The sequence below is a fragment of the Palaemon carinicauda genome, chromosome 30 (genome assembly GCF_036898095.1).
Source record: "Palaemon carinicauda isolate YSFRI2023 chromosome 30, ASM3689809v2, whole genome shotgun sequence".
NCBI lineage: Eukaryota > Metazoa > Arthropoda > Malacostraca > Decapoda > Palaemonidae > Palaemon > Palaemon carinicauda.
In genome coordinates, this window is record NC_090754.1 from 91,578,349 (window position 1) to 91,603,237 (window position 24,889).

At 39.0% G+C, this 24,889-nt stretch overlaps 1 long non-coding RNA gene across 1 annotated transcript; it reads right to left on the reverse strand.

The window, feature by feature from the left end:
• Positions 1-2,003: 2,003 nt before the first annotated feature.
• On the reverse strand, positions 2,004-17,782 carry LOC137623865 (uncharacterized). The gene is made up of 4 exons (XR_011040658.1): positions 17,708-17,782; positions 14,173-14,349; positions 11,311-11,579; positions 2,004-2,480 (listed from the first exon to the last, which is right to left on the reverse strand). It is a non-coding gene; the product is annotated as an uncharacterized lncRNA (long non-coding RNA).
• Positions 17,783-24,889: the final 7,107 nt, after the last annotated feature.

A 24,889-nucleotide genomic window follows, 5' to 3' on the forward strand; every position in this document is an offset into this window, starting at 1 on the left:
AGATGGTGGGGCGGAAGGCTTTATCTGGCTGAACAATGTTCCAACCAGAATTCTGACAAGCGTTAGTTTCCGTAATTATCCTATTTGACTTCCCTACTCTTGTAGTTAAGGAAGGATAAGGCAAGTGAAAAGGAATGCATAGTTTAGGAAGCTTTGGGGTTTGGACGCAGCTGATGCGGTCCGACCACCCGTTGAGATATGACTACTAAGAGAGCTATTGGATCCTTAGACTGGCGAGACAGTAATACATTGGATCCCTCTCTTTGGTTCCAGCTCATTTCTTTTTTTGCCTACACAAAAATTGAACTGTCTAGCTTATTCTTTACACAATCATGTCTTTCCTCATACACCTGACAACACTGAGATTACCAAAATTCTTCTTTGCTCAAGGGGTTAATTACTGTACTGTAATTGTTCAGTGGCTACTTTCATCTTGGTAAGGGTAGAAGAGAGACTAGCAATGGTAAGCAGCTCTTCTAGAAGAACACTCCAAAATCAAACCATTGTTCTCTAGTCTTGAGTAGTGCCATAGCCTTTGTACCATGGTCTTACTCTTTGGTTACAGTTCTCTTGTTTGAGGGTACACTCGAACACACTATTCTACCTTTTTTTTTAATGGTGTGATGAGCAGGCTTAATAGAAGGGCCATGGATGCCTGGTGGTTTACCAAGAGGTTGTCTTTTACTCATCAGTTTCTTTTTCTTTTCAAGACCATCCTTACTATCTTCCCGTTAGTTGAAGTGGCTATCCTGGATGGTATTTAGCCTTGCATGGTGTATCGGCTCCTCTATGTTGACCAGTTTTTCTGATACTTTTTTTATATTCTATGGGTTTGATTAATTTCTTTATTTATAATTCTATACATATTGTTTTCGTTATCATTCTTGTTAATTTAGTTTTTAAGTATGAGTATCTTTTTTTATTACTCTTTTTTTATTACCATTAATTCTTATGGTGTCTGGAGACATTAAGCGAAATCCGGGACTAGTATGTCTTGAATTTCGTCAATGTCATCTGCTGTATTGCAATACTCGTGGTCTTCACGCAAATTTTCAAGACCTTATAGCTGCATCCAGACAGTAAAATATTCTTTAGTGCTCAAAAACTTTGGTTCCTAATATGATGCACTCATCTGAGCTTCTTATAACTGGTTTAAGGAAGCCCATAATTTTGAAAAGGGATGCCTTTCCTAGGGCCAGGGGAATGGCGGTGTATATTAAGAGAGAGTACCCAGCTCCTCATAAGTGCTGCTTTGAATATGGATGGTTTTATCTTCAATTGTCTTCTTACCGTTATGGCTTAGATACAAGATGATAGAAAGACCTCTTTTGTCTCTGTTGACAATTTCAATGCTCACCATAGGGAGTGATTAAATTCTGGTTCTCCTACCAATACAAGCAATTATAATTTCACTAAAATAATTAAGAAAACAATCGGAAACGCAACCTAACCTGACAACGGGAAAGGTGCTTCCCTCCTAAGTACACCATTGGAGGCCCATGAAAGGTGAACGCCCTTGAGAAGAGAAAGAACGAAGTCAATCTCTGAGAGGTCACACTCCCTTCGCTCAGTAATCTATAAGTTTCCCGTAGGAAGAGGGAAAGGCGAATACAACAGTTGAACGAGGAGGGTCCAAACGATGACGATTTCCCTGCGGTGGTGGCCGAGTCAACGGTAGGTTGTCTGCCGATGGGGAAGACCGATGGACAAGGGGGGAGAGGTTGGAAGGAAAGGTTCCCCTGCCTTGCGCCAGTGTCTTGAGAACCTGTCGTTACGTATCACACGCACAGCACAAACACTGGAAAGGAAACTTACAACATTTCTACATATATAAATACATAAACATTAAGAATGTTTTGATATATATATAAATATATATATATATATATATATATATATATATATATATATATATATATATATATATATATGTGTGTGTGTGTGTGTGTGTATATATATATGAGATAGGAAAAAGTCAAAAGACAAAAGTTAATGGCAGTCCAAAATAGGCTAGGAGGAAGAGCAGATACAACCGGTCTCCATCCGAGCTAAAAGTGAGCTAAATCACCAGTGTGTGAATGGGAGCGTTAACAAGCTAACCCCGCTAACTACCAGTGTGGGTAGTTAACCCTCGCTTTTAATGGGTCGTCATTTCAGCTTCGCAGAAAGTAATACCCCTAAATAGATAGCGTAGGTTTGTATTCCAGTACGGAACAACTTTGTAATACACAACAAAAGATGCAGCTGTTTCTAATCCACTGCAGGACAAAGGCCTCAGGTTTGGCGTTATCATGACACTGGCCACTGCAGACAGGTATTGGTGGCAGACTTTATCTTGCAAGACGTATCTTTAGTATCCATCAATATGATCTTGGTAGTTGCTGGGCCTGGCCTACCCGAAAAAAAAAAAAAACATCACCGTCGTCCAGTAGGCACGGACTTATCATCATCGTCCTCCTCCATGTTCTGCAGGCATCCATCTGAAAGATTTAAATTATTTTAGTTTTAAATTGTACAGTATTAGTAATACAGATAAATGCATTCTTATAAATAAATACCACTCGCCTATACTTCCTATCTTAGCCTTTTAAATAGTCTACAGTATTAAGAATATAATGTACAAGAAGTCCCATCTTATGATATGGGGCCACAAAAACAGGCATTGTATGTATACTTTATAACACACACACTATACAATAATGACATTTCTGTTAACCCTTCATTGATGTTGTAGCCTGACACTTCCACTGGCCAGTTACTGACTTAGACCTCGATATCTTTGGGCTAATTCTTAACATGTTAAACTACAAAATTACATGTCCGGGAGTGCTGCCAACATCCTGTGGTACGGCAGGAGCAAATTAAAATGACAAATTTGTAGATAATTTGTATTTTTCCTAACTATACAAACCTTGGCTATTTAATAGGGGTATTACTTTCAGCGTAGCTGAAATGACGAGCCATTAATTTTTAACGAGGGTTAACTACCCACACCGCTAGTTAGCGGGGGTAGGGAGGGTAGCTTGCTACCGCTCCCCCCTCACACATCTGTGATTGAGCTCACTTTGCTTGCAGGTAGGACTTCAATAAGGATAGGGCTGGCGGGTTAAGTTTGGTTAAATAGCTAAGGTTTGTATAGTTAGGAAAAATACAAATAATCTACGAATGTCATTTGTTCCGTAACTGGAATACAAACCACGCTATTTAATAGGGATGACTCACCCATTAGGAAGGGTGGACGTCCGTGCCAGTCTGGCTTTTTGGCTTTGCCCGGGGGCTCCTTATCTGTGTGTTAGCACTCAAGAAATAAGGAGCCCCTGCACCTCGCTAAAACCTTGCTACGCAAGGTCTGCGGCCTACGCAAGCTGTGTGTGAAGGTATGAAGAAGTGTGACTTGTCCTAGAAAGTTGTACCGAAGTTCTTAAATGGATAACTGTGCATTAGGACTTTCCCAATACCACCTCGTCAGGGTACGTTGGTATTAATCTTAATATTAGGTACACAAGGGAGCATGGTTTACCTGCAGTGGTTTGAGGTCAGCTATGCAGAGAACCCAGGATGCTGCTTTCACCAAGAGAGAGGATGTTGATAAAAGAATAAGGGCCAGTCAAACCTTTTTTATTCATGCAGACTAAAACTTGGTAACAATACCCTCAACCTTCTGCTACTTGTCCAATAAGGAGCTTGAGGTTTTAAACCAACTCTTGTGCAGCCACCACAGGACCGATAGAAAACATATAGTCTCTCCTGTGGGTCACGTCTTGCATGTAGTGGGATGTGAACGTGTTATGACGTTTCCACACCCCAGCTTGAAGAATCTGCGTCACTGAATAATTTCTTATGAAGGCCAGGGACGTAGCAATGCCGCTGACATCATATGCTCTGGGGGGATGTGACAGAGGAGGGTCTGGATTCAGTGCAAGGTCAATGACCCTGCGAATCCATGCTGAGATGGTGTTCTTGGTGACCCTCCTCTTAGTCCTTCCTGTGCCGACGAGTAGTGCTGGCACATGAGGACGGGCTGCGGCATTTCTCTTGAGGTACAGCCTCAAGCTCTTTACGGGGCATAGTAAGAGATGGTCTGGGTCATCTGTTACGGTATGGTGACTAGAAATCCGGAGGGAGTCGAATCGAGGATCCGCTACTCCCAGGTTCCGAGTCTTAGCAATAAACTCAGGGACGAAGCTGGACGTTACCTCTCCCCATCCCTTGAATGGGCGATGTCGTATGAGAGACTGTGAAGTTCACCGACTCGCTTGGCCGAGGCCAAAGCTAGCAGGAACACCGTCTTTCAAGTCAGTTGGCGATCTGTTGCCTGGCGTAATAGTTCATAAGGAGGTCTCTTAAGAGACCCGAGAACTCGAACCACGTTCCATGGGGGAGGTCTCACTTCTGACTGAGGGCAGGTAAGTTCTTAACTCCGTATGAGTAGAGAAAGTTTTAGCGATGAAGAAATGTCAATTCCCTTCAGTCTGAAGGCGAGGCTTACGGCTGAGCGATAGCCTTTCACTGCCGAGACTGATAGGCGCATTTCTTCACGCAAATACACAAGGAACTTCCCTATTGCTGGAATAGTGGCATCGAGTGGAGAGATACCCGTTCCACACCAACTACAGAAGACTTTCCACTTTGCCTGGAAGACTGCTGCTGATGATTTCCGCAGATGGCCAGACATCCAAATCGCAACTTGTTGCGAAAATCCTCTCTCAGAGAGAAGATGCTGGATAGTCTCCAGGCATGAAGTCGCGCTACGGATTTGTGGAAGATGTTGGTGTGTGGTTGTTTGAGTAGATTGTGTCGTGAAGGGATTTCTCTTGGTGGCTCCATTAGGAGTTGCAGAAGGTCCGGGAACCATTCTGCGTGATGCCATAGCTGAGCTATGAGTCATTGAAAGATTGACCAATGTTCTGCTCTTGTTGAGTACCCTCCTCTTCAGACAGAACGGGAAAAAGGCGTAAACGTCGATGTTGTCCGACCGTTGTTGGTAAGCATCTTGCTAGAGAGCCTGGGGTCTGGGACTGGGGAACAGTACAGCGGGAGCCTGAAGTTCAGAGCCGTTGCGAAAAGATCCAGTCGGAGAAAAAGTCAGGACTTTGTTGGCTACTATATGATCCAAAGACCACTCGGTACTCACTATATGAGATGCTCAGCTCAGGTTGTCGGCGAGCACATTCCTTTTGCCTGGAATGAAGCACGATAGTGGTATCGAGTGGATTTTGCCCCATCTCAGTATCTCTACTGCTAGATGGGAGAGTTGCTGCGAAAAAGTACCTCCTTACTTGTTGATGTAAGCCACTACTGGTGTTGTCGCTCATCACCACCAATGAGTGGCTTGCCAGAAACTGTTGGAACTGTTGAAGGGCCAAAAAAGATGGCCTTCATCTCTAGGACATTTATGTGGAGGTACTTTTCTGACTCTGACCAGAGGCCTGAGGTCATGTGGTGCAGCACGTGGGGCCCTTACCCCTTTTTTTAGAAGCGTCCCAGAACAGCATCAAATCTGTGGGGGGGGGAGGAGGAGGACAGGAAGGTCCACCCCTTTTCGTAGATTCTCGTCTGTCACTAGAGGTCTGTCAGTTCCGCAGGTCCCATGGGGATCTGGATGTCCGAGGAGTCGTGGGATTGATTCCACCGTGACTTGAGTCGCCACTGGAGGGATCTCATCCTGAGGCGACCATTGGGAACTAGACGGGCCAACGATGAAATGTGACCAAGGAGACGTAACCACGAATGGGCCGGAAGTTCTTCTCGTCTGAGAAAAGGTCTTGTGACCTTTCTAAGCCTTGTTATCCTGTCGCCTGATGGGAAGGCTTTGTTGAGATTGGTGTCTATGATCATGCCTAAGTATACCAGTCTCTGAGTAGAGAACACTTTTCGAGATTTACCATGATCCCCAGATACTGGCAAAGTCTCAGAAGTTTGTCTCGGTGTTGAAGAAGGGTCGACACCGAGTCTGCTAGGATCAGCCAGTCGTCCAGATAACGGAGGAGACGGATGTCAATCCTGTGTGCCCAAGATGATACTAGGGTAAACACTCTGGTGAAAACTTGTGGTGCTGTGAAAAGACCAAAGCACAGCACCTTGAACTGGTACTTTCTGTTGTCTAGGCTGAATCTTAAGTCCAGCGTACACATCAAGTCTTGCGGTCTTACTCCTAGTCTGACCGTGTTTGCCGTCTCCATGCTGAACGGAGTTTGTGTGACAAACTTGTTCAGGGCTGACAGGTCGATGACTGGTCTCCAAGTTCCAGAGGCCTTTCTCACAAGAAAGAGTCGACTGAAGAAGCCTGGGGATCCATCGAGGACCTCTTGGAGAACGCCCTTCTTCAACAGAGTCTGGACTTCTGCTCGAAGGGCTTGCCCCCTTGGCGATCCCATGGCACTGGATTCCTGGTCAGGGGAGGTAGGGGAGGTAGAGATGGTATGAACAGGACGCAGACCTAGACGGATCAAGGAGATTGTCCAGGAATCGCCCCCGAGTTGCTTTCACCTGTCTGAGCAACTTTGTAAGCATCACCCTCCGTGGTGAAAATGCAGCGGGAATGCCTATCCTAGCGTTTGTGGCCTCGGCTGCTCCCTCTAGGATTCTTTCTTCCCCTGGAGGACTTTTTGCCTTTCCTGTCCTTGACAAGAAAAGGCTTAGACATCACAGTCTTCCCTGCTGTTTTCGTCGTCGTTACGGTCTTGGTTGGACGGGACTGTTGGGGTGTTAAAGCCTCATGGAGGAGGGAGTCTTGATGAGACTTCCTCCACCTCTCAGCAGCAAGTTCCACATCCTCAAGCTCAAACAGATGGGACCCCTCTAGGGAGGAATGTCTGAGCCTGTTTATCTCAACGATAGGGACATTCTGGTGGAACCTCTCAGACACTGTATCTCGACGTTTCAAGATGGCGTTTGCCCACAAGTTCAAGACTTGGTGGGCAAGAAACTTGATCGTGCGAGTGCCTGAGAGAAGGAAGGTTTCCATAGCTTTCCTAGTATGTTCCTTGGAAAAATCCTTGGATCGTATCAGGATACCTAAGGTCCCTAACCAGATGTCCAGCCCCGAAGTAGCTTGCATAGCATACTTTGTGACCACCTGGGTTGTCGAGAAAGAGACCTCCCGGTTGGAGCCTCTCAAGAGGGATTCTCCTGGTTAGCTCTTCCAGAGTGTGGTGAAGAGGAAGAGCTGAACTGGGTTCCTCCAGGATCTCGAAGTACCTCCTCTGCTGTACGCGAGGAGGTGGGAGGAGCTTGTTCGTGGTACCGGCACGGTTGGAGGAGGAAAACTCAGAGAGCTGTAGGGAGATCTTATCCCTGGTACACTTCACCCCTTGAGAACAGGGCAGGGCTGCACTGGTCTTTGAGGGTTTCTGAGTACCAAAGATGCAGTCTCAGACCGTGTCTTTGCCCTGTCGAGGGAGTATCTCTGGGTCGGAAAACCCATTGAGAACCCTCATTAGAGTCAGAACCTGTCAGAATGCATGCTCTGACTCTTGCTGGTCTCCTGCTGTAGAACTTGCAGCAATGTCTTCTATTCCCAAAGGCTCTTCTTGGGGTGAATAGTGGACATTCCCTGAGTGGCTGGCTGTCTCCATCCTAGCCCTAGTGGAGGACTTTGGCAGTGTTTTGAAGTCTTTGGATTCCTTCCGAGGAAGGAGGCAAGACTCCAACATCGATGATCTGTGTGGCATGTCCCTCCTGATCTCAGATTGCAGGGAACTCTTGGCATGAAGAGAGGTTTCCTCCATTGGTGCGATGGAGGAGTCTCTCTCCATGCGCGGTTCCCTTGGTGACGGGAGGTCTTCGTCCGACAGGAGAAACAGGAGGAACTTGTCTCGATGGTCTGCATGGCGTCAGCTTCGCCCTCGGGGAAGTGACCACGTCAGAAACTCCTCTTTTCCTCTTCAAAGGGGTAGAGGAAGCCATGGTTCCGTGCCTTAGGTCTAGAGCTATAAGTGTCGCTCTGATGAGCGATCAGACAGGACAAGCTTGAAAGCCTGTGTTACGGCTCTGACTAAGGCACTGAACCAGGGCTGCTGGCTGACGGATGCACTGTCAGACTCATCCTCTGAAGGGATAGGGACCGAAGGTTCCCTACGAGGAATCACTCTAATAGGTGTGTCTGCCTTAGACAGCAGTTTAGAAATCCTGAACCCCTCTGCTTGAAAGTGCTTCCCTTCTCCCGCAGTGCACGTTGGAATGCGTTTGCGGGAGGGGAATGAGGTGATGGCGACCTTGCCGGATGACGCATCCGTGCTCGTGCCTGTTGGTGCGCGTGTTCGCGCGCAGGAGAAAGTTGGGGCGAGAGTGGGAGAAGCTTGGAGCATGCGTGGGTGCGCAGGAGTGTGTTGGCGCACATCTGTAGGAGAGCGTTGGCGCGCGGGCACATGGTGGCGTGCAGAGTTGGCATGTGGGCACATGGTGGCGTGCAGAGTTGGCATGTGGGCACATGGTGGCGTGCAGAGTTGGCATGTGGGCACATGGTGGCGCGCTGATGAAATTTGACGCGTAGGTGAGGGCGGCAATGTGTCTCACCTACAGACTTGTGCACTGGAGAGTGATGGGGCGCAGGTATTTGCCGCGCTGGTTGGCGAGTGAGCGATGAAGGGCGCACATGTTGGCGCGGGGGAGGCCGCTAGCGCGTAGGAGAGCGTTGGCGCGTGGGCGAGCGTTGGCTCGCAGGAGATTGTAGGCGCGTATGCGCAGGAGAGCGCAAGTGAGCTGTGGTGTGCTGGCGTGTGGGTGACCCTGGGCATGTGCGCAAAGGTGATCGTGGGCGCGTTGGCATGTAGCGTGCAGGAGAGCGCCGACGTGTCGGTGAATGTTAGCCCGTAAGCGTGTGAGGCTGCTGCCGTCTGTGAAGGCGAGCAGGTTGATGGGCCCGCCGAAGCACTGGAGAGTGATGATCTGCTGGTGGGCGCTGAAGGTCTGGGCGTGTGGTGCGCAGGACGAGTGTGATGGCGCGCAGCTGCGCACTTAGGTGGAACTACAGTGGGCTCTACAGGCGACAGGAATGGTGATGGAAGGTCGGCAGGTCTGGAGGATGGATGGTCGACGTGTCCTTTGTAAGGACGACCATCCACTGAAGGAGATCGCAAACTATCTGCAGAGAGGTCCAGGACCGAAGTCACAAGATTGGTTGCAGGTGCAGTGATGGATGATGTATGCAGGTCTGACCGAGGCTCCTCTTCGGGGGACTGCAGTGATGACGTTGAACCAAATAGGTGCCTCGAAGGGAGACTTCTAAGGCGAAGAGGAAGGCGAGCATTTCAACGGATGCACCCTCCGGGGGCTGTTGGATCAGCAAGCTGACCATCAGCAGTACTCCGAAGGGGAGTCTCTATCAGTGAACTCCCCCAAGGGGAAGAAACACTTGCAGGAGAGACCGACATTAGTTTCCCCCTCGTAGGATGGTCAGGAACGAGGGAAACCAAGTCGGCAGCTACAGCTGTGGAGTTTGGAGTGGCAGAGGAGATGATGACACCGCATGAGACACCTTCGACACAACAACGTAGACAAAGGTCGGGGGATCTACCTCTGACGGCGACGATAATTGCTTAACAGAAGCACCCATGCAGATGAACTGCAGCAGGGCTTCCTTAGAGGGCGAACCCATCTGAAAAAGGGAAGTTAGTGACAAGGCCTCACCATGGGAGAGAGGTGGGGCTGCTTCGCTAGGGGAAGCAACATCACCTCTCGAGACCCGGGGTTGGTCAATAATAACTTGGTCTACACTACTACTCGACAGTCTCTCGTAAGAGACCGAACGTGTAGGAGCTTCGGAGGAGGGTTGGGCGACGGAAGAAGAGGCCTTGGGTTTTTCTTCCTTCGAAGGAGAAACATCCCGCTTGAACTTCTTCTTCTGCCGTCGCGCAAACCTCTCCCACTGGGAGGAAGACCACTCCCTGCACTTGTTAACACTATCCCACCGTTAACCTCTGCAGGAAGGACAAAGGGCGTGAGGATCAGTCTCAACCACCGACATACATGTTCCACAAGGGCGGCCGGAGAGTCCAGGGCAGGTGCGCATGGTCGCAGAAGTCAACTTCACACACGCTGAAAGAGAAAGTGAGAAAACAAAATGGGGTTAATGGCCGCCAAATTCAGCGAGGATGAAGAGCGGCAACGACCGTTCAACATCCGAGCCGAAAGCAAAGTGAGCTCAATCACAGGTGTATGAGGGGGAGAGGTAGTAAGCTACCCTCCCTAACCCCCGCTAACTAGCGGTGTGGGTAGTTAACCCTCGTTAAAAATTAACGGCTCGTCATTTCAGCTATGCCGAAAGTAATACCACTATTAAATAGCGTGGTTTGTATTCCAGTTATGGAACAAACCTACATTAATACTGTTAGCTTCCATGTGAAGTACAGTAATCATCATTCATTTACAATGTAGGAACAGAAGTAATGTGAATTTTATTTCATATTCAACACTTGAGGACAAGCAACAAAGTTGAAAGATACACTTCAAACTGAGCTAAAGTGGGGTATTACTCTTAAGTTATTGTGCTTTCTTTGCCCCCCCCCCTTTTTTCTAGCAAACTGGTATCTAATCACGGGAAGGTTCAACAAGGAGTCGGTATTTTGTTTGCTTCCAAAGAAACAATATCTTGGTTAAAAGATACTGTATTTGAACGAAGTTCAGTGCTGTTCCCCCTATTGAAGTGAAAGTTCCAAATTCCAAACTTTATATAAAATTTTCTATGGCTGATGCTCTTGTTATATGCTGACATGTTTACAGCTCCCAGCCATGCATAGCTGCTGCCCTATCAGGAGGTTACTTGGGTGAATGCATGACTACCCTTGTTCTCATTACTTATTCCAACCTGAAAATCTGTCTATAGCTAAAGGAACTTTTCCAACACAGCACTGAGAGGAGGGTGGGTGATGCTCGTGAACTTCGGAAAGTACCGATACAATTTCTTAATGGAAAATTTGTGTTTACATTACTTCAAAAAGTCCATTTCTGAATCCCACACTAAAAGCAGGCAGTAATGGCGATGTCGAGGTTCAGTAAAGTCTACCCAAATATGAAAGCAAAAAGGTCTCTCTTGTGCAATTGTTCCAAACCCCTCACGGTTTTGGGAAGTATTAGCAACTGTACCTTGTAGAAATTATACTGATCTGCATATTTCCAAACATCCAGAACAAGTTGCCCTGTTCCAAAACCCACACATAGACTTAACTATTTCCAACATCTAACACATTATTATTATTACTAGCTAAACAAGAGGCCCTGTTGGAAAAGCCTTCCTAGTTTATCTCTGGAATCTGGTACGAGAGAAAGGATCCCCAGGATAAGACTACAGGGAATTTCTTTATTACTTACTCGGGCAATTCTTCTCCACCTGTATTTTGGCATGACATCTACTTCTTGCTAATGCTGGTATGAACCCCAGTATATATATGGGCCTCTAATTGTGGTCAATTACTCGGGCAATTCTTCTCCACCTGTATTTTGGCATGACATCATCATCTTGCTAATGCTGGTATGAACCCCAGTATATATATGGGCCTCTAATTGTGGTCATCATTGAGTTATTGGATAAAAAAGCTCAGTAAAAAATCAACCCTCATAGTTATGTTGAAATATTCCATCTGCAAATTTCATATAAAATCATTAGTTTTAAATTGCAGTATTAATATAGTTGAACACAGTTGTATAAAAAATAACCTTATCCTATACTATCTTTCAATCTTGGTCCTGTAAAATAGTAGAGAATGTCCTCAATTTACAAATGTAACAGGTTCCAGAAAGCTGATGATAATTCAAAATACATTAAATTTTGACCAAATGTAGGATTCACTCAACTCACATGTCTACAATTTTCAGCTGCAAAAGTAAAGAAATATTTTTTCTATTACTGTATTTCCTGATGAACTTTTGACACCATCTAAAATTTATGATTTCAGTTGGAAATTGTCTATCTCTGAATGTTTGTTCATTAAGTTAAGGACCTTCAGTATATTAATAACAAATACAGAAGTTCTATCTTGTTATGATACTAGGCCAACATATCAGGTATTAGGATTGAGAAACCAGTTTGTCCCTTTTACTCAACCTAGTTGTCGATCATGACCTTTCTGTTACCCTTCACTGAGGTCGGAGCTGAAACTGCTGTTAAAATTATGGGTCTGTTACCAAAGGTGACCTCGGTGAATGCCTTGGGACAATTCTCAGTCAAGTCCTCATAATACCTTTTAAATCTATTGGACTCTATACACTTCACAGACAATTTGCATTAAAAAATAATTTTTTTTTTTTTGTCTTATTCAGAAATCAAAGAAATATGATACAATAAAAATCTATTAATTTCCTCTTTTAGAAGGATTAAACTTATATTGCTCTATACATTGCATTTATTTCATATTAAATTCAATACTCAATTCAACCAATTCTGTGTTCATCACAAATAAAAAATCTGACATCTATAATCAATTATTTTTAGCGAGACAAATTTGCACCAACTCGCAGCGGTGCTATTTTAGCTCGGAAATGTTTCCCGATTGCTGATTGGTTGGACAAGATAATTCTAACCAATCAGCGCTCAGGAAACTTTTCCAAGCTAAAAGGGCACTTCTGCGAGTCGGTGCAAATGCACCTCATTAAAACAAATTGACTATAGGTTACCCACTTCCATAGCCTCTGTACCATGGTCTTCCACAGTCTTGGGTTAGAGTTCTCTTGCTTGAAGGTACACTCGGGCACACTTTTCTATCTCGTTTCTCTTCCTCTTGTTTTGTTAAAGTTTTTATAGTATATAAAGGAAATATTTATTTTAATGTTAGTGTTCTTAAGATATTTTATTTTTCCTGGTTTTCTTTCCTCTCTGGGCTATTTTCACTGTTGGAGCTTATAGCATTCTGCTTTTCCAACTAGGGTTGTAGCATAGCAAGTAATAATAATATAATAAAAAAAGATTAAGTGATTTAAGATCAATATATGACACCACTTTTTCATACATCCACATAAAATATGTTCAATTGTTAATGTTTGACGCAACAGGAGCATTAGTTAAATGGCCATATTCAAGCCCCAAGTATAGGAAAACCTAATTCCTTCTGAGGTACCAGGTTGTAAATATCTTGATTTAAATTAAGTCTGTAATTCACTGGAAATATTTTCGATAACAAATAAACCTTTCCTACTGTTGATCATTTGCACTTTACCCTAAGGTATGAAACTCATGCAAAAGCACAGCATTAGCTTTTAGAGAATTTGGGCCATACAGCCGGCCATTCTGGTCTAAGGTCAGTCAACAGCCAGGCAAAAATGAGGAGGAACACTGCAGTTGCTTTAAGAAAAGTCAAGAAAGTAGCAAACTGACATTGAAAACAACTTATCGCAATGACTAACAAGCGGGACACTCAATAAGGGCGCCGACCTCCGCCATGGCAGCTTATTTAGCAACCTTGACCTTGACATGTATTAATTGGCGTGGATTTTCATACACTTATAAATCAAGTTTGAAGTCTGTGACAACGATGTCCAAAGTTATGGTTGATTACATGAATTGGACATTTTCCTTGACTGTGACCCTGACCATCCAAAACTGAATCATTTTCAGCTTTTTACATAACAATCCCTGCAAGTTTTATTATTCTTCATTTAAAATTGTGGCCAGGAAGATGTTCACCAACACACAAGGGCAAAAACATAACCACCTTTCAACTTCACTGACAGACAAATATCACAAGAATATAATTTGGGCACACATTTGTGTATATCTTTCCATAATCATTTAACTATGCTGTGTAGTACAGAATTGCACTTCTCACAAGTAACTCAACCTTGATATAGTAGGACTCAATCCAGGCTTGATAGCCATAACATTTTCTGGAACATTTCCCATATACACCAGTAACAACATAACTTTATAGCCAAAGGAAACTAACTAGTACTTAATTTATGTGCTGTAGTAATACTGTAGCATTTGGATACAAGGCTATACATTACTGTATCATGAAACAATGGGAGCAAAATCAACCAACAGAATTTAACAATGGCTCCAATACTGTAACCTACAGTATGCGACTGTAACAGCATCATGACAAGTTATAAGGTACAAATAATTCAACCAGACTAATTTTGGCTAATCCATAGTTGCATATTAGTAATTACCAATGGAAACTACAAGAAAATTATTCAATGAAAGTGATAAGTTTCTCAAGAGCTACATCAATAACTTACCTCCTGGCTAGTACTGCGGTAACTCGTTGGCCTAGCATTCACATGGCGGCAGATTGATACCAGGCAGGGACCAAGAGTTTAATCCATTTACTTGGACTGGGCACCACAGTGCGTTGGGCTTGCCCTAACATTCTGGTGTGCACCTCCCCGGATGTTACAGGAACTGACACCAGATACCTTTATAAAGAAGCAACTGATGGTTAAAATGATGAAAAACAGACTAAGACTAAGACTAAATTAATTTGTTACACAAGGTTAACTTAAACGTGTAAGAAACTTTGAAAATGTAGGCATTAAATGGTTCAATAAAACATGTAATGAGCCTAATGGTTTAATCTTAATTCTTGCAATGTCAAACAAACAGTTATGCCACTTTGAAATAGTTATAAAATTAGCATGACACCCTTATTAAACCTATTCCTGAAATAGCTTACAAAGAAGGATACAGATTCAGGTAGTGTTATTAGATACTATGAAAAGCTATCTTTACATATCGATTACAAATTTGATAAGTTGTTTTAAATTTTACATGGTTACAGTGTTTAAAACTACAATTGAAAAAAAAAAAACCATAATTTTAATCAGAAATTCTAAGAAAAATACATACCGTTCTCAGCCGTATTTCAGTAAAATACAGTTGACCGGATTGTTACCTTACTTTTTTTTTATTATCTTTTATGGATTGGTGACTGTAATACATACATATACTGTAACAAGGCAATTCCCCCAATTTTGGGGGGTAGCCGACATCAAAGAAATGAAACAAATAAGGGGACCTCTCCTCTCTACATTCCTCCCAGCCTGACAAGGGACTCAACTGAGTTCACCTGGTACTGCTAGGGTGCCACAGTCCACCCTCCCACGTTATCATCCACAGATGAAGCTTCATAACGCTAAATCCCCTACTGCTGCTACCTCCGCGGTCATCCAAGCACCGGAGGAAGCAGCACGGCCTACCAGAACTGCGTCACAATCGCTCGCCATTCACTCATATTTCTAGCACGCTCTCTTGCCTCTCTCACATCTATCCTCCTATCACCCAGAACTTTCTTCACTCACACTGTAATCTCACCACTTTATGTCAATATATGTTTTTAAAACAGTAAATGCCTAGCAAAATTTATTCCAGGATTTTCACTTTTTTTGTTACGGCAAATTTATAACAGTGTACGTAGCTAGGACAGAAGGACTAAACACTTTCAAAATTTAAAGCCATCAGTTTACATTACTTTGGCATACATAGCCTGTGCACCATTCATAGACAATTCAACTTAGTATGTAGCCCACAATACTCAAGTACTTTCATTGACCCCTTAAATCATTGTTAATGCTTGACAATTTCTTTCTATCATATTTTTCCTGGAAACCCAATTTCACTTGAAAAAGTAATTCACCTACTTAAAATTACCCTTTTCATTATCGACGAAACTTGACGTCTAATCTCTATAACAGGAAACCCTTGGTTTCTATTCTATCCAACCTTAACCCTTTTACCCCCAGGCTATTTGGAAATTTCCAACCCTTAACCCCCAGGGGGTTATTTTTTCCCCAGCACATTTTGCAGTATATTTTTTTTAGATTACTCTAACAGCCTTAATTTTTGTCATAGAGAGGTCAGGTTGGTCTCATTCTCTTGGAAAATACTGGAATTTTCTCAAAATATTATTAAAAATATGAAAAAAAAAAAAAAATTGAGAGCATTTTTTTGCAAGGACGTACCGTTACGTCAATGGGGGTAAAGGGATGGCTTTTGTGAAACATACCAGTACGTCCTTTGGGGGTAAAAGGGTTAACACTTACTCAAATTTAAATTTGTTAATCATAGCCAGCTGCCATGTTATCTAATTATTTATATTGAAACATATATCGGCATCTGTGAAATTATTCAACCTAAGGTTTTGTCAAGATAACAGGCGTCTCCAAGGTTGTGAAATTTCTCAACCTAGTGTACCTATACGTTTTAAAGAGGAATACTTGGCCTCAGTTAAATCACGGTAGGACCACATCGTAACGTCTATTTTGCAAGGTACCCAAATTGAGGTTCCGAACATACTTTCATTTAGAAAAAATATATTTGAAGGCTTTGTGAAAACTTTGCTATCTTAAATGTGAAAAAATTACAGGTGCATTTGATCGCTTATTACACGAACGTCAACAAGACACTATACAACCGAAATAGAATAACTTATGAAAAAGATCCAATATGACTTTCTTTTAAAGGGAGATGTGGGTAAGGAGCCCTTGATAAGTGTACACAATATTAAGAAAACCCTGCCATAAGCCCAAGGACTCCAACAGGGAAAAATAGCCCAGTAAGGAAAGGATCTACAGAAATAACTAAGCTATACAAAAAGTTATGAACAATTGAAATATAGAGAAAAGTAACATTAAAACAGATCTTTTAATAATAATAATAAAAAAAAACTATTCTTAACATTAGGGGGTTGAAAATAAAGGAGTAATGGGGCATGAGTCATCATACATACACCCTGAATGCCTTAAATAGTGGACCTCAATACGCTGCCCGGAACAAATGAGCATTAAAATGTTATTATGCAAGCGAAGCAAAGACCATTCTGAATTGGTGTATAGAAAACGGTCCTCAATAGAGCTACCTCGGATGCAGTGACTGAGTAGGGGTTGGTTCACATTATTATTATTACTAGCCACGATACAACCCTAGTTGGAAAAGCAAGATGCTATGAACCCAAGGGCTCCAATAGGGAAAAATAGCCCAGTGAGGAAAGGAAATAAAGAAATAAATAAATGAGAACAAATTAACAATAAATCATTCTAAAAGCAGTAACAACGTCAAAACAAATATTACTTGCCAAGCCACAACCCCAGTTGGAAAAGCAGGACGCTACTAGCCCAGGGGGACCCAACAGGGAAAACAGCCCAGCGAGGAAAGGAAACAAAGAAAAATAAAATATTTTAAGAGTAACACGAAATACAATTAGGTTAAGTTTTCTTGTAGTTTCGTTGATTTCTGATACTTTCTTCATCTAATATTCATTTTCGCTGTCAACACCGATTAACACCAAGGGACCGAATGGGGACCACATTACTACTGGGATACGGAAGGTGGTAGATTTCAGAACAAGTTAAAACTACAAGAAAAATACTTTTCATGAAAGAAACTATTCATTTGCGACGGGAACGAGTGTTATTTTAGGAAAACATATATTTTCTGTTCGAAATCTCACCCTGTAATACAATAAAAAATTACCATTTTTTTCTATAAGAAAAAGTAGTTGATTTCCTAGATTACATTGCCCTGTAATACACTACAATGAAACCATAATGAACAGGTCAATTTCGGAGTGGCACTTTCTTTATACCTATAACTCACCTTGCCACAAAATCTGAAGCAATTTCCGTCAAATAAAAGAATTTTACATACATGAAACTTTGTGGTTTCAGAAAAGTTTTGACACGGTCACAGTTTCTGTAATAATCACTTGCATAAAGAAAAATCATTTAGCAGAAGGCATGTTATGTATATGATATAATTAAAAACAGAGAAATAACTCACATTTGATTGCTCTTTGAAGGTTAGCAGGGAAAACAAGAAGACAAACAAACCGTCGCCATGTTGGAACCTCGTGACTTCGAGAGTCAGTGTTGCCAGATGGGTTAGTCCAAAGAACCCCTCCCCCCCCCCCAAAAAAAACGCAAAAATCCCTAATTTCCACAAATATATTTTCTTCCGATCCTGTAGGCTTTAATATTATAGAAATTACTCTTTAAATTTCATATAAGTGCAAGCAAATTGGTATATCCCCATCAGATACCCAAAAATTCCCAAATCTAGGGATAAATAGGCATGTCTGGCAACACTGACTTGGTGACAATCTCGGGAAAAATTATGAAATATTTTCTTACCTACAATTTGCTCCCGTAAATGATAAAATAAAGCTCTTTAAAATAGAAATATGTTTTTTTAAACACCATGAACAGTACAATAAACGTGGAATTATATTTCATAACTTAATTATGAATGCTAACAAGAAACTTGACTGAGAAGCGTTTCCTTATTCTTTACTTTAAGGACTGCTTTCCTGGTCCTATAAATGGAATTCATTATCTTATAAGTAATTATAATGAATAAATAATGAATATTCAACACTAGAAAGTGATATGTTTAACCTAAAACATTAAATAAATCTAGATTTGTGCTGGCAAGCGATTTTCCAATAGGGAGAGTTCATCCAATTGTTTTATGCAACGTTAATTTTGAATATTTTGAAATACGAGCTGTTTATTGTATTTAATTATTCATAGATGTTTATTTTCTATTTAAGGCTTTTAATTTAAGAAATTCATGGACACAGCGATGGTATGGACACCTACTGAGACCAAACATAACTAATTATGCTAAAAAATAAATCTCTACTTAGTTAATTATGCAAAGGTATTATGTGCAAGACCTGCTCAATATGATGAATGAAATTTACAACGTATATCATAGAAATTGTGTCTACTTTCATTCCCAACCCTAATATATTAAATTCTTAAGACAGAAACTGGTAAAAATCTAAAATTTTAAAAACTGTTAGCAACTTCTGCCTTTTCTAGATTAGTCATGAATGAGTCTATTGTTTAATGACTCGAATAATTTCGTATTAAATATATATTCCATAAAAATCAGTAGATGAATGAAATTTAAATGTAGTCCTTATACATTTTGATGCCATATTTTTCTTCAAAATCAGATACTTCAAAGGTATTTTGTTTTCTTGTTTGGTAAAATAAGTGGCAGACCAGTTTCCATAACTGCCACGTGGCCTAGAATGAAAATATAATATACACAGTAAATTAACCTTAAAGATGCAATGGAATGAAAATTTGATTGAACAAAATACTATCTAAAGATCGTGTGTTTTTATGTGTTAATTTTTACATATGAACACAAAGCAAGAGACATAACAAAGACTTTCTTTATAAGCTTATATAACATTAAAGCGTCGTTTTAAAGACAATATATTCTTTTCAAATTGAATAAAATGAACCAATAATGGATGTTCAACACTGGAAAGAACTATATTTAACCCAAAACATAATAAAATCTAGATTTTCTGTTGGCAGACGATTTTCTAACAGGGAAACCAAACTAAAGTATTGAAATACTACAAAAGAAATCACCTGACTGCTTATTGTAACATTAAAACCGAATTCTTAAGATATTGGCTGTCTATTCTATTCAATGATTTTTCAATATTTATATATTCTATTAGGGTTGTAATCCCAAGAAATTCATGGGCACTGCTATAGTAAGGACCCCTACTGACAGTAAAAATAACTATTTGAGATACCTTTAACAATTATGCAAAGGTATTTTTGTGCAAGATGCGCTCAATATAATCAATATAATTTAAAACGTATATGCTGAATATTATATTTTCTTTAATTCACAACCTTAATATATTGAATTCTTGAAATAGAAACTGGTAAAAATCTAAAATTATAAAAACTTCTGGCAACTTTTCTCTTTTTCTAGATAGTCATAAATATTTCTATTGTTTAATGTTAAGGATATTGTCGTATTAAATTTATATTCTATAATAAATCACTAGATATATAAAGTTGAAATCCAGTTTATATACTTTTAATGCCATATTTTCCTTCAAACTCAGATAATTTAAAGGTATTTTGTTTTCTTGTTTGGTAAAACAAGTGGCAGACCAGTTTCCATAACTGCCACGTGGCATAAAATGAAAATATAATATACCAAATAAATAAATCTTATATATGCAATGGAATAAAAATTTGGTTGAACAAACTACTACCTAAAGATCATATGATTTTATGTGTTCATTATTACATATGAACACAAAGCAAGAGACATAACTGAAAAAAAAAACTTCTTTGAATCTTATATAACATTACAACGTTGTTTTAAAGACAATGTTTTCTTTTCAAATTGAAAATAATTAATCAACAATGAATATTCAGTACTGGAAATATCTATATTTGACCTAAAACATAATATAATCTATAGTTCCTTCTGGGAGACGATTTTTCAATAGGGAAACAAAACTCAATTAATACAATAATATAAGATAAAAACCCATTGTACTATATATATATATATATATATATATATATATATATATATATATATATATATATATATATATATATATATATATATATATATAGCCTTCCACTAAATTTATTTTCAATATTGGCTGTTGATTCTATTCAGTGATTTCTCAATATTTATTTTAGCATTTTTGGCTTGTAGGCCTACTCTTAAAGAAATTTAATCCTATTGTTGAATTCGCAAATTATTTCATATAAAATATATCTTTTATAAAAGATTACTATTAGATTATTTCAAATATGATAAAAATTGAGACTTTGTCTGTCATTATTGCTCAAAATGACTAAAATTAAAAATCTTAAAAAGGAATTTTGTTCATTTCGTTTGGTAAATAAAATATGCATATATACGCATATATATACACGCACACACACACACACACATATATATATATATATATATATATATATATATATATATATATATATATATATATATATATATATATATATATATATATATATATATATATATATATATATATATATATATATATTGTGTGTAGGCTATTACTTTTAACAAGATTAATTAGTTCGTAAAAGTTAACTAATGGAAAATTTGAAAAAAAAAATATTTTCAAGTAAAACAGGAACAACTGTTTAAAAGTCTGAGTATCTGACATTATTATAACTAGCCAAGCTACAAAGAGAGATTTATGTCAACCTGTTCAATAGAAAACGAATTTACAAGTTTGAACTTTTGAAGTTCCACCGATTTAATCGCCAGATTAGAGGAACATCATTCCACAATCTGTGACAGCTGGAATAAAACTTTTAGATTGCTGGGTAGTATATATATATATATATATATATATATATATATATATATATATATATATATATATATATATATATATATATATGTGTGTGTGTGTGTGTGTGTGTATTTATATATATATATATATATATATATATATATATATATATATATATATATATATATATATATATATATATATATATATATATATACAGAGAGAGAGAGAGAGAGAGAGAGAGAGAGAGAGAGAGAGAGAGAGAGAGAGAGAGAGAGAGAGAGAGAGAGAGAGAGAGAGAGTCTATTAACGAGTATCAGAAACGTTGAAGAAATATCAAATTGCTAATGCTTTCACACAATTTATTTCAAAATCTGAAGATCTACGTTCGAGAAAACTACTTCCAGATGTTAACGTTTAATTCGGGGCAATAGTATGTACATTGATTATTTGTTTATTTTGTTTATCTATAAAGGAAAACTTGTGAATATTTACGTAGACAAAAGCCGCCCCCAACAGCTAGTAGCTACACTTTCCCCACTCTTAAGCGCGGAGTTTAAAACTTCTACAAAAAGGAAACATCCATAGAATAATATTAATCAATATGCTACACATGGAAATCAAATGTTGTACTTACATTTCACATTGATGTACCACTGCCGCTTGAAATTATGTATCTCCGATGAACCAAAATAGAAATCGCGCGCAGACATCTCTACTCTACCACACTTAAGGCAACACTGAATTAGTTTCAACTTGAGGTGATGAATCATATTATCATCAGATCACCTGGATGCTAGTTACCTAAATTTGGTAACTATAACTGGTTAGCCTTGAATGCTATATTTTCGGCCTTTTTCTACTATTAGGTTGGGTTTTTAAAGCTGAATTTGATAAGAATATAATTTAATATTTAAATGATATACAGTATAAGAGTGAAATGTATAAGCAAGTTACCCCTAGAAAAGTGGGCTCAGGTAAAAGAAAACGACGCGACTTCCCGTTTAGAGAAAACCTAATTTAAGGCTAACTATATTATATTGTTTTGTTTTGTTGTAAAGTCGCCTTAGCAAAATCATGAGTTAATGCCTCTAGGGATATTACCTTCCATTACTTGTATAATTGTACGATGTAAAATTAGTAAGATTTACTTAAGAATAGTAAATCTATCACCATAAACTGAAAGTAGATAGTATCTTAAAATTTAGGATTGATAGTTTTCGCTGTCTGATTGGGATGTTGGCAGATTCCTGAAAGATTTCAATTTTATTGCAATAAATATTCAAATCTATTTCTACTTTATCATCAGGTAACATTTCTAAGCCTAAAAATCTGTTTCGGCACTATAACAATCCTTTTTACTACTTGTGTTATCTTAGTTTTTCAATGTCATATCTGAGAATTATAAGTTAGGTTTTCATTACTTTTCCTGGTCTTCAACTTAGTGAATTTTTACATTATTGATAAATGGTCAAGTTGGTTGCTATATCTTCCGCATATCTGTGTTCAAGCAATGTGTTCCCTATTATCAGTTCGTGAGAAAAAAATAAGAAAGAAAAACCTTCTTGCTGATATGGAGTGCCATGCTCTCTCCCAGAATGTAGAAACCACGTTCCTCCATCTAAGTCTTTTTCTTTTCGAATCCAGTCAAATCTTCTTTCAGTGAATACACATATCCAGGCCATATATTACAAGAACTGACAAAGGCTGCTAAAATTTGCCATCTTAGTTCAATTTTGGACACTAAGTTTCCATGATGTTAAGCTTTACTCTGGATTTTTAAACTTAAGATCTTTATTTATTTATCGTGAGATACTTCGCACCCTTCTCCCACTTGAAAGGGTTGCACTGGACCAAGGGACATTTCTACCATCTGAGAGTTCACTAAAGGTCACTGATCTTTCTCCCTCTACCTTGCTGGAAACCTCAAGAGTTATGCGCTTTTACGAGTAAAGAAAGAATTAAGAGTTTGCATATAAATACACACACACACACACATTGTCGAGTAATGGTTTTCACATTTTATATTCCATGAACTCTGTTTCTTTTAAAAATATATTTGATTGTTAATTTTTAAGTTTCCTTGTTTAATTTTTAATATAAAGATATAACATGAAAAATTTTATCAACTTAAATTATATCTACAAACTGAAACATACAAAATTAACAAACTTCGTGTATAACACCAGGAACTTCTATAATAATATAAAGGTCTATTGAAGATCTTGCGAGTGTAATCATAAGGAAAAGTACTGTAAGTGATTACAGTCTGACGAAGAATCACTTGTATCTAAGGATGAAATAAGATCCAATGACCAAGAGTCTAAGGTCTAGGACCAATAATGAAGAAGACTGACCAAGGTCTAAGGAGTTCTGCAAAATATAAACATATTTACAACAACAAACTTGATATAATATAAAAGTTCTTGACTGCAGAAAATGCACAATGAAGTAAAACTTGATTCTAACCTTATTGTTTATACATTATAAACTATCAAACACTCGCAGGTTAACATATGACATTTCCAATACACAAACAATCTTCATTAGTTATACAGTATACCCTTATAAACACTAAATCACTTTAACACACGACATTATATAATACACTAATACATAGAACAATTTGAATAAAGGAGTCCTTTCAGTACTTACTGTTACGGATGGCTAGGTGTCAAGTAGTGATAAGAGAAATGCTGGGGACTTTCCATGTTGGAAAAAAAAAAAAAAAGGAGTTCAACCAAATAAACAAAGTAATAACTTCTTTAGTCCATGGAGTAAAAACATATACAAGAGATGGCAGCACAGCATTCCTCGACACACACAAATAATCTATATGTATATGTTGTTATGCCATTGGTAACAATGCTGAATTTGTCTAAAGAGAGTGTGCGATGATAAGATGTGATATATAATAAAGGAGACAAAAACTAAAGGAAAACTTGACCTAAATTATATTTGAATAAGACTTATATGTAGAAATAATTTATATATATCTAGGTTTATCTTTAAATATTCAAATCACCACATCAGAAAACTTGATGCATAACTCCTAATCAAATAAAGTAATGACATAAAAACCAATTCTTGTGGGAGCAAATTACGAAATACTTGGAGATAATTGAATTTAACCTTTACAGTTACACAGACTCTGTGGATCTACTCTTAAAAAAAAAAAAAAAACAACAACTTAAAACTATTAAAGTATAGCAGCAATAACAAAATGCAAACAATAACAGTTCAATACAATTACATAAATTTCATTAAAGTACATATTGAACACAAAGAGACAAATATCATGATGCATCTTAACTTGTCCCTCCCCTTAAGGGGAGACAACATGTACATCCAAATAACAAACTAATAGACTAGAATTTTTGTATACAGAAGCAAAAGTCAACATTTGGGAGGGATGTCGGCAATGAGGTTTAATATTGCCTTTGATATGCAATACCCCAATGTTATACTGCTGCAGGACCAAGGCCCATAGAGTTAATTTTGAAGTTTTTTTTAATTTCACTTACAAAAGGCAATGGATTACGGTAAAAAAAAAAACTATACAAGAGATGGATTATCTATTAATTTTATATATATGAAATAATTAGATGATTTTTATACGAATCAATATTTTTCAAGAGCATGAAGGAGAGCCCAAGCTTCCTTTTCCACTGTACTCTAGGAACTGAGGCGGCTTCACTTTATTTAAATAAGAAATCTGGTGTACAGTAGTACATTATCGTCACTGGTCCGCATCAAAACTGCTCCTTCAGCCACATCACTAGCTTCTCCTTTGATAAACAGCTTGTCCGATTCAGATTCCTTCAAAACGAAGACTTCAAGACAAAACTTTGATAGCT